Source organism: Topomyia yanbarensis, chromosome 1 (assembly GCF_030247195.1).
Source record: "Topomyia yanbarensis strain Yona2022 chromosome 1, ASM3024719v1, whole genome shotgun sequence".
Taxonomy (NCBI): domain Eukaryota; kingdom Metazoa; phylum Arthropoda; class Insecta; order Diptera; family Culicidae; genus Topomyia; species Topomyia yanbarensis.
In genome coordinates, this window is record NC_080670.1 from 73,665,527 (window position 1) to 73,683,234 (window position 17,708).

The 17,708-nt window shown below is 33.4% G+C and overlaps 1 protein-coding gene across 6 annotated transcripts in view; it reads left to right on the top strand.

The window, feature by feature from the left end:
• Positions 1 to 17,708, top strand: part of LOC131677940 (protein unc-13 homolog 4B) — a 170,914-nt gene that overhangs the window by 57,249 nt on the left and 95,957 nt on the right. The gene's annotated exons all lie outside the window — the stretch shown is intronic.

Below are 17,708 nucleotides of genomic sequence, written 5' to 3' on the forward strand. Positions count from 1 at the left end.
ACCAAAAAAATCTGAATTTTATCGTTGACGTAATTGCAAACATGACACAATTCAACAAACCGTAATTTACGAAATGACGGAACATTACCGTGTTCCGTTTAATTTTACATGAAACGTATACTTTACATGCGCAATAACATAAAATTACACTTCCTACCATTCAGAACAAACGCTGTATGTGGAGTAAAATTACATGATTTACGAAATTAAACGTCATGTAAAATTAAAATCAAACGTAAAACTAAGTCATTTTTGATGCTCGTATATGTCAGGGTCAGGAGACGTAAATTTACACTATTTTTTCTAGGTGTGTAGTTATAAGATTAATAGAATAAATTGACTCATACTAACAAATTGAATGAAATAAAACGAATGACTGAACATGAAATGCATAAAATTAAAGATATCAATAAAATGAATCAGATAAATCAAATGAATTAAATGAATCAAATGAATCAAATGAATCAAATGAATCAAATGAATCAAATGAATCAAATGAATCAAATGAATCAAATGAATCAAATGAATTAAATCAATCAAATGAATCAAATGATTCAAATGATTCAAATGAATCAAATGAATCAAATGAATCAAACGAATCAAATGAATCAAATGAATCAAATGAATCAAATGAATCAAATGAATCATATGAATCAAATGAATCAAACGAATCAAATGAATCAAATGAATCAAATGAATCAAATGAATCAAATGAATCAAATGAATCAAATGAATCAAATGAATCAAATGAATCAAATGAATCAAATGAATCAAATGAATCAAATGAATCAAATGAATCAAATGAATCAAATGAATCAAATGAATCAAATGAATCAAATGAATCAAATGAATCAAATGAATCAAATGAATCAAATGAATCAAATGAATCAAATGAATCAAATGAATCAAATGAATCAAATGAATCAAATGAATCAAATGAATCAAATGAATCAAATGAATTAATTGAATCAAATTGATTTAATTCATCCGGTGAATACAATGAATCAAATTAATGAAATGGATCAAATGAATAAAAAGAATGGATGAACAAATTGACTAAAGTAAAAAATAAATGAAATGCATAAATAAAACAAACGAATCAAATAAACAAAATGAGCTGAAGTGATAAAATGAATAAAAAGAAGAAAATGAGCAGAATTAAATGCATTGATTAAAATGAAAAATAAATTAATATAAAGAAATAAATTGAATCAAATAAATTATTTGGATGAAATGATTAAAACTGTAAAAGTAGTCAGATTATTAAAATGAAGTAAATGAACAAAATGAATAAACTGGAAAAAATTAATAAAATGCATACAATGAAAACTATGAATGATATGAGTAAAATGCACAAAAAGAATAAACTGATCAGAGTGAATCCAAAGAATGAAACGAATAAAATAAGTAAAATGAACGCAGATGAACAAAACGAATAAAAAGATGCGGAATGAACTAATTAATTAAAATGAAATGGTCATATATTTGAAGCCAAACACATTTTTGAATAAAGAAAATGAATAAACCGGATTGTACGAATTTGAAAACCATTGCATCAGAAAGTTTTGAAATGTTTTTGAAAATCCCATCTTCTGAGAAAAGGCTAATAAATATGCAATGGACTTTCTAGGGCTTCCATCTTTTTTTGGTTTTATTCTTTTTGTTTTCATGCTTCTTTACTTGACGAATTCAAAGTTTATTTTTTGGTCACATATTCCCGAAAAAAATTTATGTGCAGAACAGAATTTACTGGTCCAGTATTTTAACGCGCAATTGAATATAGTAAAGTGAGACAAGGTCACATGTGCTTTCAAGCCCTTTGAACAGAGAACGACAGAGGGAGAATGCGATTCGTGAGTGAGACAGGTAGATATTTCAAAGTTTTTATTTGCATTGAAGTAAATAGTGTGAAATGTCTAGGCTATGTCGATTGCATAAAAGCCGTGTTTGTATTGTTTCGTTCGGAATTCTCGTGCAGGAAATATGGATAAATAAGTCCTATACAGACCAATATTGTGAAAAAGAAATGGTTCAAACTACTCAGTATATCCAAATATGGACGACGATAAGTTAGAAGACACATTGTAGTTGCATCCCCCATCGAGCGTGGGTACTTTGGGGACTTCTTTTCCTGGATCTAATTTGTGGATATTTTTGGTCTTTGATCCGTTATTTTTCATGAAAGTTCGTACCAATACAACGAATGTGCAGCTGATACAACTCATGGTTCATTCGCCTGCGCAACGTTCCGTCTTCCATCTGCACGCCACCATAGATGGTACGCAACACTTTTCGTTCGAAAACTACAAGGGCGCGTTGGTCCTCCACGAGCATAGTCCAGGTCTCGTGGCCGTAGAGGACCACCGATCTAATCAGCGTCTTGAAGATAATCAACTTCGTGCGGCGGCGAATTTTGTTCGACCGGAGCGTCCTCTGGAGTCCAAAGTAGGCACGATTTCCCGCTATGATCCGTCTCTGAATTTCTCAGCTGTTATCATTGTCGTCGGTTACCAGTGAGCCCAAATACATGAATTCGTCGACCATCTCGATTTCGTCACCGTCAATCCGAACTCGGGTGGGAGGTTCACATTGTCGTCTCTAGAATCTCTTCCTCTCATGTATTTTGTCTTCGAAATCCTGGCTTCAGCTTTCAGTCTTTGAGTATATATTTCATTCAAACTTCAATAGAGATACGAATAGTTTAAATATCGCACGTGGAATGTCTCTTTTGAAAATTTCCATCGTCAAACTTTCATATTACCCAGTTAAGCTAAATATTTTTCTGATATAGCCATGAATTTCCTTAATTATAGTGTAGATACAGGCTTTGAATACAATTGAATTAAAGTTGAGTTGATGTAGCAGCAGACAAAAAATAGTTTTGTTTTCTCAAACCTTCGCAATTACAATTAATAAATATTTCAGATTGGAAGAAGATCTTATCACACAACTTAGAAATGCATACAGAAATAGCTAGATAGATGCGATAGAAGAGAGACAGAGAGAGAGAAAGAGAGAGAGAGAGAGAGAGAGAGATAGGGGGGGGGGGCGTGTGAGGAATGGCAAATGATGGTTAATGCAGTGACATTATTTTTATAGGTATATTATTATGATATATTGATTCTTACATTCTTATCATAAATAATGTAAGTAGTATTTTTTGCGCCATAACCAGTATAACCTAAATCTTGCAAAAGAGCTAAATTTTCGCTAGATTTTTGGGCTTCAAACATACAGTTGCTTTCGGTGACGCCACGAGTATAATTATATAAGAAATCTTTTATCTCACTACTAGGTGAATTACTTGTTGATCTGTGTATTGATATACAATCCAACATTTCTCTCATGATTGAACGCAATGCCTAATCCAAGGAATAAATACTAGAACTCACTGTTTCTTTATCAACACATTATTTTGTCTTTGAAGTGAACTTATATATTGATTTTTGAGAAATAGTTAATTTATTATAAAGGTAATTCACAAAATGTTCTCAACATCGAATTCCTTGAATCACGTAGATGTGTTTTCATACCCCGATATTCAAAATCGGTTTAGTTTTGCCCCTAAAACACCAGTAAAGCAATACTCTGTATGAAACAATCTCATTTTTAATTAGTGGAAATAGGTAAGCGAGGACTAAAAATACAAAATGTTTAATATCTCCGCCGCTCGTGCACGGATTTAGACAATCTATAGCTTGTTAGAAAGGTATTTTAACAAGCTTTCTATTTATGTTCTATTTTGTGGGACAATATTGTATTGTTTGAAAGTTATTTGCAAAAAACCTGCTGTGTTTTGACAAAATCGCCCATATCTCAGAAAGTAAACAACATATCGAAAATCAAAAATAATAGTGTCAAATGGCAACGTTAGGCCTTTCATTTGAAACTAATTTCATCGGCAACAAGATCGGCTCAGCCATTGCTGAGATAATTACATGACATTTTGTACATACATACATACACACATACACACACACACATACAGACATTGTCTCAAATTGTCGAGCTGAGTCGATTGGTATATGAGACTCGGCCCTCCGGGCCTCGGAAAAAGTTGTCACAGTTTGAGCGAATCCTATACATTTCTTTTGTAAGAAATGTAAAAATGGAATAAATGTGCAATAAATAATACAGATGTCTATTTTTACTTTCAATTTTCATATTTTCAATTATTTTGACAATTGAAAATGAAAGGGGTGTTTTCCGCATTTACGTAGTAAAAATCACCTTTCATTCTTAAAGGTATTTCATCAAAACAATTTTTAAAGGTGAAACACCGGTATTTCTATATAGTAGCGCATATATCCCAATACAGTGATATAAACGCATTAAATTTCATCAATTAGAATGAAGTCATATTTGGGGAAAAATCAGGAACAGCTAATCAGGAATCCATCTATCTCAACCGGTACAGAGTTGTGGATATTTGAAAATTTGTAAAAATGTATGATTTGCAGCGTACTGCAGAAATAAGGACAAAATGTCCCAAAACTCTAACTTACGTCTTTGTTCAAGAAACAGATGTATTCTCCTTCAAATACTAATATTGCTCTTTTTAAAAAATGTATAAACTGAAATATTTTGTCGTTTGGGAGGTTTGGGGAGAGATGCCGCACATTTCCTGCATCAAACTAAACCATTCAATATTTGATGAAATCATTTTTATCAATTGCGGCAGATTTCGAAAATACTGTGAAATGGTTTTTGTCATGAAAAAAAATTCATCAAATTTCCATGAACATTTTAAAAAGAAGGTCATTTCTTGAAACACTTTTTTATTCAACATTTCAAAAATATTTTTCTTTTGCAACCTTGTGTAACGAGTTACTTAATTAAGGGTACTATTTATTTATATGTTTTTAGAAGCGATATATTGGTAGGGGTTCCTTAAAAGCAGTTTTTGGTTGTTTCTTCCAACAATGAATTTATATACCTTTAGTTTGTTCTTGAAAGATTCATTTTAAAAAAGCATCAATTCGTTGAAAATTTCATTTTTATCCCAAGATTGACATCACTGCAAATCAATGCGTTCACTAAAATTAGTGCCTGAAATTTTAAAGAATAAACCGAAGTAATACTTAGATACATATCGCCCGTTTAAATACATAGATAAATAGACTCATATTTTTGCCTTTCTCATATAAAGAAAGGCTATGCAATCACTGTAAAAATCGACTTTTTAACGGAGGCCCGGAGGGCCGAGTGTCATACACCATTCGATTCAGTTCGTCGAGATCGGCAAATGTCTGTGTGTGTATGTATGTGTGTGTGTGTATGTGTGTGTCATTTAAACTCACACAATTTTCTCAGAGATGGCTGGACCGATTTTCGCAAACTGCTATTGAATTTTTAGCTGATCCGACTTCCGGTTCCGGAGTTACGGGTTGAAGAGTGCGGTCACACAGCAAATTCCCATATAAACTGGTACCACCATGATGTTCAAATGATGTAAAACACATTAAAATTGATGTAACATTACTCTAGTTTGCGGGTCTGGATCACTAATGATCAATCAAAGCAGCTTTGACCACATTGGCCACCTATGACAGTTCATGACGCCCCCGGGGAACCCGCCAAGTTCCTAAGCTAATATCACACCCATTCCCCAACGAATTCTCTACCGATATTTACAAGCTTGATTTCAAATGAAAGATACAGTAATACCATTGACTGCTGCTGAATTTCATTCTGTTCTGACTCTTGCTTCCGGAGTTACAGGGGTGTTAGTAAGGATACACTGGAATTTCCCATATAAATCGGTACAATCGTAATACCTCAGAGGCTAAAAACTATTGAAATGGTCACCAAATTACTTCTAATCGCAGATCTAGATCACTGATTGCCAATCAAACATTCTTTGAATATATTGTCCACTATCGACGATTCCGGAAGTCCGGGCATATTCCACAATTAAAGTCACATCGGTTCTTCGGTGATGACTGAACCGATTTTCTCAAACCAAGTCTCAAATGGAAGGCAAAATATGCAGTTGAGTATTGCGTCGCCGCCCCTCCCCCCCCGCCTTGCCCTTACACCTACCTCCTTCATCACTCCCCTCCTCTTGGACCACCCTCACGCCCGCATTTCCTTCATCCACCACGCATACCGAAATAAGATGAAGGATTTCTGACGCATCGTCCACTCCCACTCTACTAACCCCCATTTTCTCCACGTTCAAACCCATTCCACCAACCTTTCCAAATTATAATCACATGAAGATAACATTGAACTCATGCTTATTAAGCTAATTAAATATTATTCTTTTGCCTTTCTTATATAGAAAGGTTAGGCAATTGCTCCAAAAACCAACCTTCTAACCGAGGCCCGGAGGGCCGAGTCTCATATAACATTTGACTCAGTTCGCCGAGATCGCAAAATATCTGTGTGTATGTATGTATGTATGTATGTATATATATATATATATATATATATATATATATATATATATATATATATATATATATATATATATATATATATATATATATATATATATATATATATATATATATATATATATATATATATATATATATATATATATATATATATATATATATATATATATATATATATATATATATATATATATATATATATATATGTGTGTGTGTGTGTGTGTGTGTATGTGCGCAATTGTTAACAAAATGTACACATCGGTTTCTCGGAGATGGCTGAACCCATTTTGACAAACTTGATTTTAAATGAAAGGTCCATCAGCTGCTGTTGAATTTTGTGTGGATCCGAGTTCTGGTTCCTGAATTACAGGGTGATACGTACGATCACGTAGCAAATCCCGATTCTAACGAATTCTGTGATGAATGTAAAAAGGTGAAATTTTTTCCAAAATGTAAACACAACTGTTGAATTTGTAGATCTAGGTCCCCAACAGTCATTCAAAGTCTCTTTGGCCACACTGGCCACCATCGACGGATCCGGAAGCATCCAAATTCAGAAAAACGGTTATATTGGCTTCTCGAAAATGGCTAGACCGATTTGATCAACTTAGTCTCAAATAAAGGGTATTGCGTCCCCGGAAACTGATATTAAATTCCATCTCCATCCGACTTCCGGATCCGGAGTTACGGGTTGTGGAGTGCGATCACATAGAAAACTCCGATTCAAACCGATACCGCGATGAATGCAAAAACGTGCTCTTATATATACTTACCAAGTGTAATAAGAATGAAACACATTTCCATAATGTTATATTGTACAAACCAACTATTTAATCATAGTTTGGAGAAATGAGAAAGGCACAATTGCACCTCTAGGTGGATTAAAACAGGTTTTTTTTCAATTTGTTTATTTGATAAGGCACGTATGCGTTAGCTTAAAGGTACCATTTTTTCATTGTTTTACATTTTGAATTTCTTAAAACTAGGGGGTTACACATTTCAATATTATTTTGTTTTATATAATGAAACTAAAAAAAAACTTTACAGCTAACTTATACGTATATAAAAGAGGGTATAATATAATATTCGTAAGATTTGGGGGACGGATCATTTAAATAGACTCATATTCGTATATGTCACTGCGTTAGGTCCGTGAGTTTGTGGATATACCTTGTTAATAATCTATACCTGACGCAAATGATCATCTAATGACATTCTCAGGTGAAAAAAATACACGACGCACGACGACATTTTCCTCTGAAATAATGGATGACGGTGCTCATGCCTTCTAAAAGGTCGCACCTATTCAACCGATACATGATTTACCAAAAAAAAAATCGAACCATTTAAAAAAAACTGTAATATTTTTTACATCCAAAGTTTAATTTCGAATTGCACCAAACTTCACTGGTAGGTTAACAAATGTTTAGTCTAGAAAATGTTTAACCAATGTTAACGATTTCTACTATTTTTTAAAACAATTTTCCAAACAAATACAGTTTTAATCGGTTTCTTCACGCGTTATTCATATCAGTTGTAAAATATTGCATATATTATAAGCTTTTAATTCCAACAAAAAAATTGAGCAAGCATAAGGTTTTTAAAATATTTATTTTTTTGTGTTACGCGGCATGCCAAAAACAACGCGCAGGCGAAATAGTCGCTGCACAGAGGTTTAAAACGCGAAAAACGTGATCATTTTGAATAACACCGAAATGGTTTGTTATAGCGATATATTTACTACCTTCGGATGAATTTATGGTAATGAGATGCCCCATCTTTTTAAGTCACAAGTTTGATGATTAATCTTCCTATAAGTGAGATTCAAAATTTATTTCTCGTATAATTAGAGATAGCGAGTTGGTATATTCTGTAACGTTGTAGTAAATTCTTTTACAAGAAACTTTACTGAAGGTGGTAATAGTCTATCTTTAATATTCTTCGAGATGTAGAGCATTATTTGAGTATCTGGCTATCTCTCTTCATGTGCTATGATTTTTGCAATATTTAAGGTAGGGTGGCTCTTTAAAAATTGGTTTTCTTCTAATATCTTTTTATGTGTTAATTTCTCGCTAATACTTTGTTCTAGAGGTTTTTAGAACTTTTGTAAATACACATTTTTGCTGAAGCAATGAAGTTTCTTTCTCTTACAGGCGATTTTCAAAACAAAAATGATTTTTTTGAAAGCTTTATATGTTCCGAAATTGCAAATGGATTTTCAAACTTTTAATTTCATTTGAAAATTAATTATTTATTTTACAGAAATAAAGCTCCCGCAATTTTTTTATCCAAAACTAGAAAAGTTCCGATCTTTCAAATGAAATTAAAAGATTGAAAATCCATTTGCAATGTTGGAACATATACAGCTTTCAAAAAAATCTGTTTTTGTTTTGAAAATCGCCTGTAACTATGCAAACAAAAGAGATAGAAACTTCATTGCTGCAGCAAAAATGTGTATTTACAAAAGTTCTAAAAACCTCTAGAACAAAGTATTAGCGAGAATTTAACACATAAAAAGATATTAATAGAAAACCAATTTTTAAAGAGCCACCCTACCTTAAATATTGCAAAAATCGTAGCACATGAACCATTAGAGATAGCTACATAGTTTCTTCAGAAAAGTTGTTTCAAGTTGATTGATTCATAACTTTGTAGAATATTAAGTAGCTGAATTTTACATATCTAAGAAGTTGATACTTTGAACACCCTAACCACAAGGACCACCCTAATTCAGCTAATATAAAAAAAATCAGCAAAAAAGTTCTAAGAAAATTTGCCGAAGATACTATATATCTAAAACCAACGGTTTAGACGCAAACAGTTTTTTCTTCCTAAATACAGCTTTGGGACCATAGTGCAATGTGCGCGGGAAACTCTTTCCGTTGATACGCACAAACTAAAATAATTTTTTTGTCGAAAAGATACTTACAGATGCGAAAAAAATGGTTTTACTCCACGTAAACAAGAACAGATCTTCAATGAAGCGATAAATGAACTATCTCGTATAGAGCTAGTTTATACTGAGTCAATTATGAAATCACAATGGTTTGATTGGACGAAGAGTTATTTAAAAATATTGATTCTCAATTTTGTACGATGAATTTCACGCTTTTCAGCAGAAAACTTGTTCTGAAAATGCAATAACAATTGATGAAGGTACATTAGATGGTAAATTTTCGGACGACTGAAGATCTGTTACAATTGTTGTTTTCCAAAATATATAATGAATAAACTGTTATATTATAAGCACTGGGTATTATTGATAACACTATCGCAACGAAACTCATTCTCTACCTTTGCATTTTCATGTAGTGGGAGTGGTGGCGAGCTCCGACCGACTCACGCGCTGTTGGTCCAAGCGTGCCGTGGCGACCAGCGACTGTTTCGCCAGCGCGTTGTTTTTGGTATGATGGATAACACAAAAAATTAAATATTTTAAAAACCTTATATTCGCTCAAATTTTTTTTTCTTGGAATTAAAAGCAGATAATATATGCAACATTTTACAACTTAAACGTTATAAATATCGCGTGAAGAAACCGATTAAAACTGTATTTGTTTGAAAAATTGTTTAAAAAATAGTAGAAATAGTTAACATTGGTTAAACATTTTTTCGACATTTTCTAGACTAAACATTTTTTAACCCGCCAGTGAAGTTTGGTGCAATTCGAAATTAAACTTTAGCTGTAAAAAATATTACAATAAAAAGGTGCATTAATTTTCAATTAATGCAAACTACTATAAATATTTCTAATAACGACAAAATATTTCACAAAGATTTTCACAGGTACCTAAACAATAAAATTAAAACATGTTATGCAAAATTCACTTTGTGAAAAATAGGGGGGGCACATCAGTAATTTTTACTCTAGTGCCAAATTATTTTGGAAACAGCTCCATTTTCTTTCTTTATAGTAGTCTGTTTATCAAGTTAGAACAACCAATATGTAACAAATCAAGTAGCGATAGGTCGAATGCAGATTATATTCGATTTTTTCTCAAATCATTAACAAGTCAATGGAAATTATGTTTTTATGTGTCTCTATTGTAGTGTGAAAAGTAAAACTCGGACGCTCTGACAGAGAGATTTTCCTAATAATGCCACTCTTGAGCATCCCCTAAGGAAATAAATCTAGTTGCATCCTTCTTAAATAGTAAAAGTCATAGTTAATTGACTTTTAATACAGAGTGGGACATTATCGATTATTTGAAGTGCGATTGCGGCAATACCTTGCGGCAAAAGCCAATTTTCCGCATCGAATCTGCGGGAAAAGGTGTCGCACCGCACCTCTGATTTAGCGGAACGGGTGCTTCTCAGAAAGAATGTTGGCAGAAACTGAATCAAAGGCCTCCTTAATATCTAAGTAAACTGATGCCAGTTGCTCTTTGTTAGCCCAGCCATTTGAATTTCTGTTGAGAGTACCGCAAGAAAATCGTTCGTTCCTTTGCCATTACGGAAGCCAAATTGTGTAACTGACAACAAGCAAGCCAGGAACCCGTACTCTTCCTCCAGAGGCAGATATTGTGTGGGCTCGATTTTGCCTGATGTCGCGAATGCGTAACTCTTACAATCAATATTTCGTGTGAGGTCATACAAAACATCGATTACACTCGGTGGCCCTGAACCTTTAGCAACAGTAATTACCATTGGCAGATGGTCTCTGCCGTGGGGATCAGGGATTACCTTCCACATGCAATCTGACCGCAGCGATGTCGAGCAGCGATGTCGAGCAGCGAGACTAGTCTAAAGCGCACGGGTGTGCTGGGAGCCGGAATCCGTCCGGGAGTTAAACTAACCTAAAGCTAGCCTCGGTCCGGGAAGGAGTTCAGCTATATTGCAAAGCCGTCGGTGGTGAACTGAGGCTCTAGAGAGGATGTTTGTGGAAGCTATGCAGAGGTCTTTGAAAAAATCAATGCCTGCCAATGACGTCGAGGGGAGGTTGATTCGTTTGAAAGAACAACTTTTTTGATCCTACTCCGTACGAGTCTTCTCGATACAAACGAATAATATTGACATCGTGATAGCTGAGATATATTTCTGAAGTATGCCATGTTTCGCATAATGCAAATGCATAGTTAAACATAATTTATTATTGAAGGTCAATAATAAATTATGTTTAGGGGAGAGTATACAAAAATTGTGACATATAGAATCAGGCAGGAAGCCAGAATCCCACGCGACCAGAAGTTCGGATTATACTTAAAAAACACACTTTAAAGTTCACATAATGTTCTTAGCGAACTTTTAAGCTGCTTAAGCTTTAATGGAACTTGAAAGCTGCTTAAGCCGCTATTGGTACATAAAACGAATCGCAAAATTACTTAAAACAAGAAGCTTATAAGCTCCCTTATACGCACTTTTGGTTGCTTGGGATGTGTCGTAGCCCGTTGTCACTTAAGACTGTATACTAGACTGGTTCAATTTTTGACTATTAGCTCTACCAGGCTCCACTGATTCCTTTTATGGCCCTTAGTAATTGTGCAAATTTTTATTGTAAATCTAGAACAAGTTGCATAGAACTCTGATTTTATATCTTCATTAAATATTCCCATCTGTAGGTCTGTGTTATCAGTTATAACGTGATCGATTTATGTATAGTATGTAAATGGTGCCAATTACAGCAGTGAGCCTGTTGTTACCCTACTTTGCACCTATTGGTTTCAAACCAAGTATATGTGATAATGGTAGCAATATCAAATTGGCTAAATAGGTGTGCAATGCTAAAATTAAATTACTTTCTTCAATTATTGGAAACTTATTCTACGTTCACACTACGAGTTAAAACGTGTTTCAACGCTATCTTGATGACTTTTTTCTTGTTGCCAATTATTATAACATGTGTTAACTCTGTAATGTGAACAAAGTATTGCATATTTAGAAATATCGATTTAAATCCATCCATTTTAGTTAAAATACAATTACCTTTAAATTATATTTGATTTTTTGTGTTTTGAATTCATCTCGTCAGTAACTAGCACCAACTAAACTAGTACCCAAATTAGCACTAATTAGACACAAACAAATTCTAAACAGTTCATACGACACAGGTGAACGTCTAAAGCAGCTGACTTGTCACGAGTGATGTCCCGAAATGTAAAGGCTCTGGTATGCTGACGAGATAGCGAAAACGAATTTTTGTCTTTTGGGTAGGGAGCCAAACGTCTGGCATTATGCAATATTAATTCCCAAAAGGGAAAATTGCATTAAACCAATTTGCGTATTAAGGGCACAAGATCTAATTTAAATTTTTTATTACCTTTTTGAAACATCTACTACTTCGCCTCATTCGCATAGTGAATTGAAATGAGCTGCAAGTGCCAGCTAACTTGCGAATTTGAGAAAGTTTACTGCATAATATCTTATTACACAATTACAAATGTATAAAACCATACACTTACGCATACGGTGAAACAAATTCGAAATCGTGCACCACTATGTGAAATGATTATAGAGTGGGTGCTCCTATAGTTGAGGTGTACCAATAGTTGCAGTAGTGGGTTATACGCCTAACTAAGATACCAACCATCAACAAATATTTTTTATCGATTCATTGCACTAAAATTATGCGACAATAAAACTGTTATCCTTGAAATTTGCTCAAATAACTACTGAAAAAATGATTTTCTGTGAATTTTGAGCTCCCTTGCACCTATAGTTGATATAGTGCACCTATAGTTGCAAGTCCCATAAGAAATCAATAGGATTTGCAACAATAGGAACCGAAATTAGCGATTGCACCACTATTAGTACATGTGTTCCTATAGTTGTACAAGCGGTTTTGAATACATAAATTGGTTATTAAACCATCTTTATATTTTTCCTATAAAGTAGGGATTGAAAGCTTTCGTTTAATGTATTAACATTGACAATAGGTCTATTCATCGATTTTTTAGCAAAAATTTTCCTTAAGTATGCGACTTTATTTACTAATAAGGTAACCCTATGTACTTTACTAGTAAAAAAAGTTTTCGAGATGTTTTATTACATTTCTTACAAAAGAAATGTATAGGATTCGCTCAAACTTTGAAAACATTTCCCGAGGCCCGGAGGGCCGAGTCTCATATACCAATCGACTCAGCTCGACAAATTGAGACAATGTCTGTATCTGTGTGTGTGTATGTGTGTATGTATGTATGTACAAAATGTCATGTAATTATCTCAGCAATGGCTGAACCGATCTTAATGAAATTAGTTTCAAATGAAAGGCCTAACGTTGCCATTTGACACTATTATTTTTGATTTTCGATATGTTGTTTACTTTCTGAGATATGGGCAATTTTGTCAAAACACAGCAGGTTTTTTGCAAATAACTTTCGAGCAGTACAATATTGTCCCACAAACTGCACATAAATAGAAAGCTTGTAAAAATACCTTTCTAACAAGCTATAGATTGTCTAAATCCGTGCATGAGCGGCGGAGATATTAAACATTTTGTATCTTTAGTCCTCGCTTACCAATTTCCACTAACTAAAAATGAGATTGTTTCATACAGAGTATTGCTTTACTGGTGTTTTAGGGGCAAAACTAAACCGATTTTGAATATCGGGATATGAAAACACATCTACGTGATTCAAGGAATTCGATGTTGAGAACATTTTATGAATTACCTTTATAATAAATGAACTATTTCTCAAAAATCGATATATAAGTTCACTTCAAAGACAAAATAATGTGTTGATAAACAAACAGTGAGTTCTAGTATTTATTCCTTGGATTAGGCATTGCGTTCAATCATGAGGTAAATGTTGGATGGTATATCAATACACAGATCAACAAGTAATTCACCTAGTAGTGAGATAAAAGATTTCTAATATGATACTTGTGGCGTCACCGAAAGCAACTGTATGTTTGAAGCCCAAAAATCTAGCGAAAATTTAGCTCTTTTGCAAGGTTTAGGTTATACTGGTTAAGGTGCAAAAATTACTACTTACATTATTTATGATTAAAATGTAAGAATCAATATATCATAACAATATAGATCGGTGGTCCTCTACGGCCACGAGACCTGGACTATGCTCGTGGAGGACCAACGCGCCCTTGGAGTTTTCGAACGAAAGATGTTGCGTACCATCTATGGTGGCGTGCAGATGGAAGACGGAACGTTGCGCAGGCGAATGAACCATTAGTTGTATCCAGAGTTAAAAATAATCGAAGCTCTTTTTTGACGGCTGAAAATGAACCTGTTGCGACTCGCGGTGAATAAAAAAATATTCATTCAACTATCCATCTTATTCATTCAGTTGAATATCGTACAATATGTTCATTTCACTAATTATCTAGAAAATGTTTTCAAATACCGGTAAAGCATATGAAACATCAATCATCATCGCTTACATTGTGCCAGAGCCTACTTTGATGCGTTTGATACGTTGCTGCACGGTCGCTTTGTATAATAATCGGAGACGAATGAAAATCTGCATGGATGAATGGGCGGTTTGTTCGTTTGACGTTTTCAGCTGCGTCACTGAATATTGAAAATGAATGCGGCTGAAAATGATCAATTTTCATTCAATGAATTTGAATATTTTTAACTCTGGTTGTATCAGCTGCACATTCGTTGTATTGGTACGAACTTTCATGAAAAATAACGGATCAAATACCAAAAATATCCACAAATTAGATCCAGGAAAAGAAGTCTCCCAAAGTACCCACTCTCGACTCGGGATGTGTCTTCTAACTTATCGTCGTCCATATTTGGATATACTGAGTAGTTTGAACCATTTCTTTTTCACAGTATTGGTCTGTATAGGACTTAATTATCCATATTTCCTGCACGAGAATTCCGAACGAAAAATATGAATATGGATGAAGGATGAATGGAAATAGACCGCATTGCAATCAACTGAATGCACGGCTTTTATGCTATCGACATAGCCTAGACATTTCACACTATTTACTTCAATGCAAATAAAAACTTTGAAATATCTACCTGTCTCATTCACGAATCGCATTCTCCCTGTCGTTCTCTGTTGAGGGGCTTGAAAGCACATGTGACCTTGTCTCATTTTACTATATTCAATTGCGCGTTAAAATACTGGACCAGTAAATTCTATTCTGTACATAAATCTTTTTTTCGGGAATATGTGGCCAAAAAGTAAACTTCGGATTCGTCAAGTAAAGAAGCATGAAAACAAAAAGAATAAAACCAATAAAGATAGAAGCCCTAGAAAGTCCATTGCATATTTATTAGCCTTTTCTCAGAAGATGGGATTGTCAAAAACATTTCAAAACTTTCTGATGCAATGGTTCTCAAATTCGTACAATCCGGTTTATTCATTTTCTTTATTCAAAAATGTTTTTGGCTTCAAATATATGACCATTTCATTTTAATTAATTATTTCATTCCGCATCTTTTTATTCGTTTTGTTCATCTGCGTTCATTTTACTTATTTTATTCTTTTCATTCTTTGGATTCACTCTGATCAGTTTACTCTTTTTATGCATTTTACTCATATCATTCATTGTTTTCATGGTATGCATTTTATTCATTTTTTCCAGTTTATTCATTTTTTTCAGTTTAATCATTTTAATAATCTGACTACTTTTTCAGTTTTAATCATTTCATCCAAATAATTTATTTGATTCAATTTATTTCTTTACATTAATTTATAACCTTTTACCATTGAATGCATTTAATTCTGCTCATTTTCTTCTTTGTATTCATTTTTTCACTTAAGCTCATTTTGTTTATTTGATTCGTTTGTTTTATTTATGCATTTCATTAATTTTTTACTTTATTCATTTTGTTCATCGATTCTTTTTATTCTTTTGATCCATTTCATTAATTTGATTCATTGTATTCACTGGGCGAATTAAATCAATTTGATACATTTAATTCATTTGATTCATTTAATTAATTTGATTAATTTAGTTTATGTGATTCATTTGATTCATTTGATTCATTTGATTCATTTCATTCATATGATTCGTTTTATTCGTATCTTTAATTTTATGCATTTCATGTTCAGTCATTCGTTTTATTTTATTTAATTTGTTAGTATGAGTCAATTTATTCTACTAATCTTATAACTATTTCTAAATATAATCTTAATTTTTATGTAATAACCTAATCTAATTTGATTCGTGTATATTATAATTTTGATTTCCATTGATTTTTCTACTCATTTTATGAATTTAAAAACCTATTGTTTCATTTTTGCTTTCCTTTTTTATTTCGGTCGTTTTGTTGATTTCTATAATTTATTCAGTTTATTCGAGATTTTATTCGTGCAAGATTAGGAACTGTTTTCATCCAACCTCTAGTTGGATGCCTACTTCTCGTGAGTTCTGCAAACTAATCCAATAGTGAAATGTGTAAGAAATGTCTGATCTCACTGCTAGGTGGATAAAAACAGTTTTTATATAGAAATATGTTTCTAGACAGCATAGGGAAGATACAATGATCGTCTTTGTACTACAAATGTTTTTTAATAAACTTTCTATAGTAGGGCTTTGCACATCAAAAAATTTAAAAGTCTCTCCCTTTATATAATGTCAAAGAAAGCTCAGATGCCGAATTTCATATCATTTGGACAATTTTAGACCCCCGCCCACTTCGCTTGAAGTTTTTGAGAATGGTACTATGGGAAAATGTAAGGAAAAATATATTGAATGCTATAACTTTTAAAGTTGTACCCGTAAAATTTCATTTTATACTTTGTTTATAGAAAACATTCTTAGCATTTCTATGGATATATTTTCGTACCACGAAAAATGTGAGAAGCTGGAATTTTGTGACATTGTGTCCCAAAAATCTCCTATTGTTGATGTCTAGAAAAAATCGCTACAAAAATATCTCAAAAACTTATTCGTAACGTTTAAAGTGCATATAAGAATTCTGCATAGCGGTGTACGTTTGCGAATTTTTACCACTGTATGAATTATACAGATGTATAGGAAATATTACACTGATATTTTATTCCGTGAAAGGTTATAAAAATATTGCTCCATCAAAAAATTCTGCACCAATAAGGCCAACATAGATTTATTACCCTATTATGTGCAGACCTGCTGCAATTAGTTCGACCAGCTCTACATTGGTTAGATTCCGACTTCAATTCGCCAGGGCTTCCATTTCAATCGATGGGGTAGTCGTTATCGTTCGGGAAACCGAGAAATGCCAAAAAAAAACTTGAATTAGCATTACGTTGCTCAACCGGGGATTCCATTAACCATTGCATTTGCTAGCTCCCGTGAAAGCATTAATGTCTTCAGTCTAATGTCAAAATCCCTGCTTGGTATGGTAGCACGTAGTCTATAGAATGAAGCGATTACGAATCGCGCACCACGGGGGTTTTTGTTACTCCG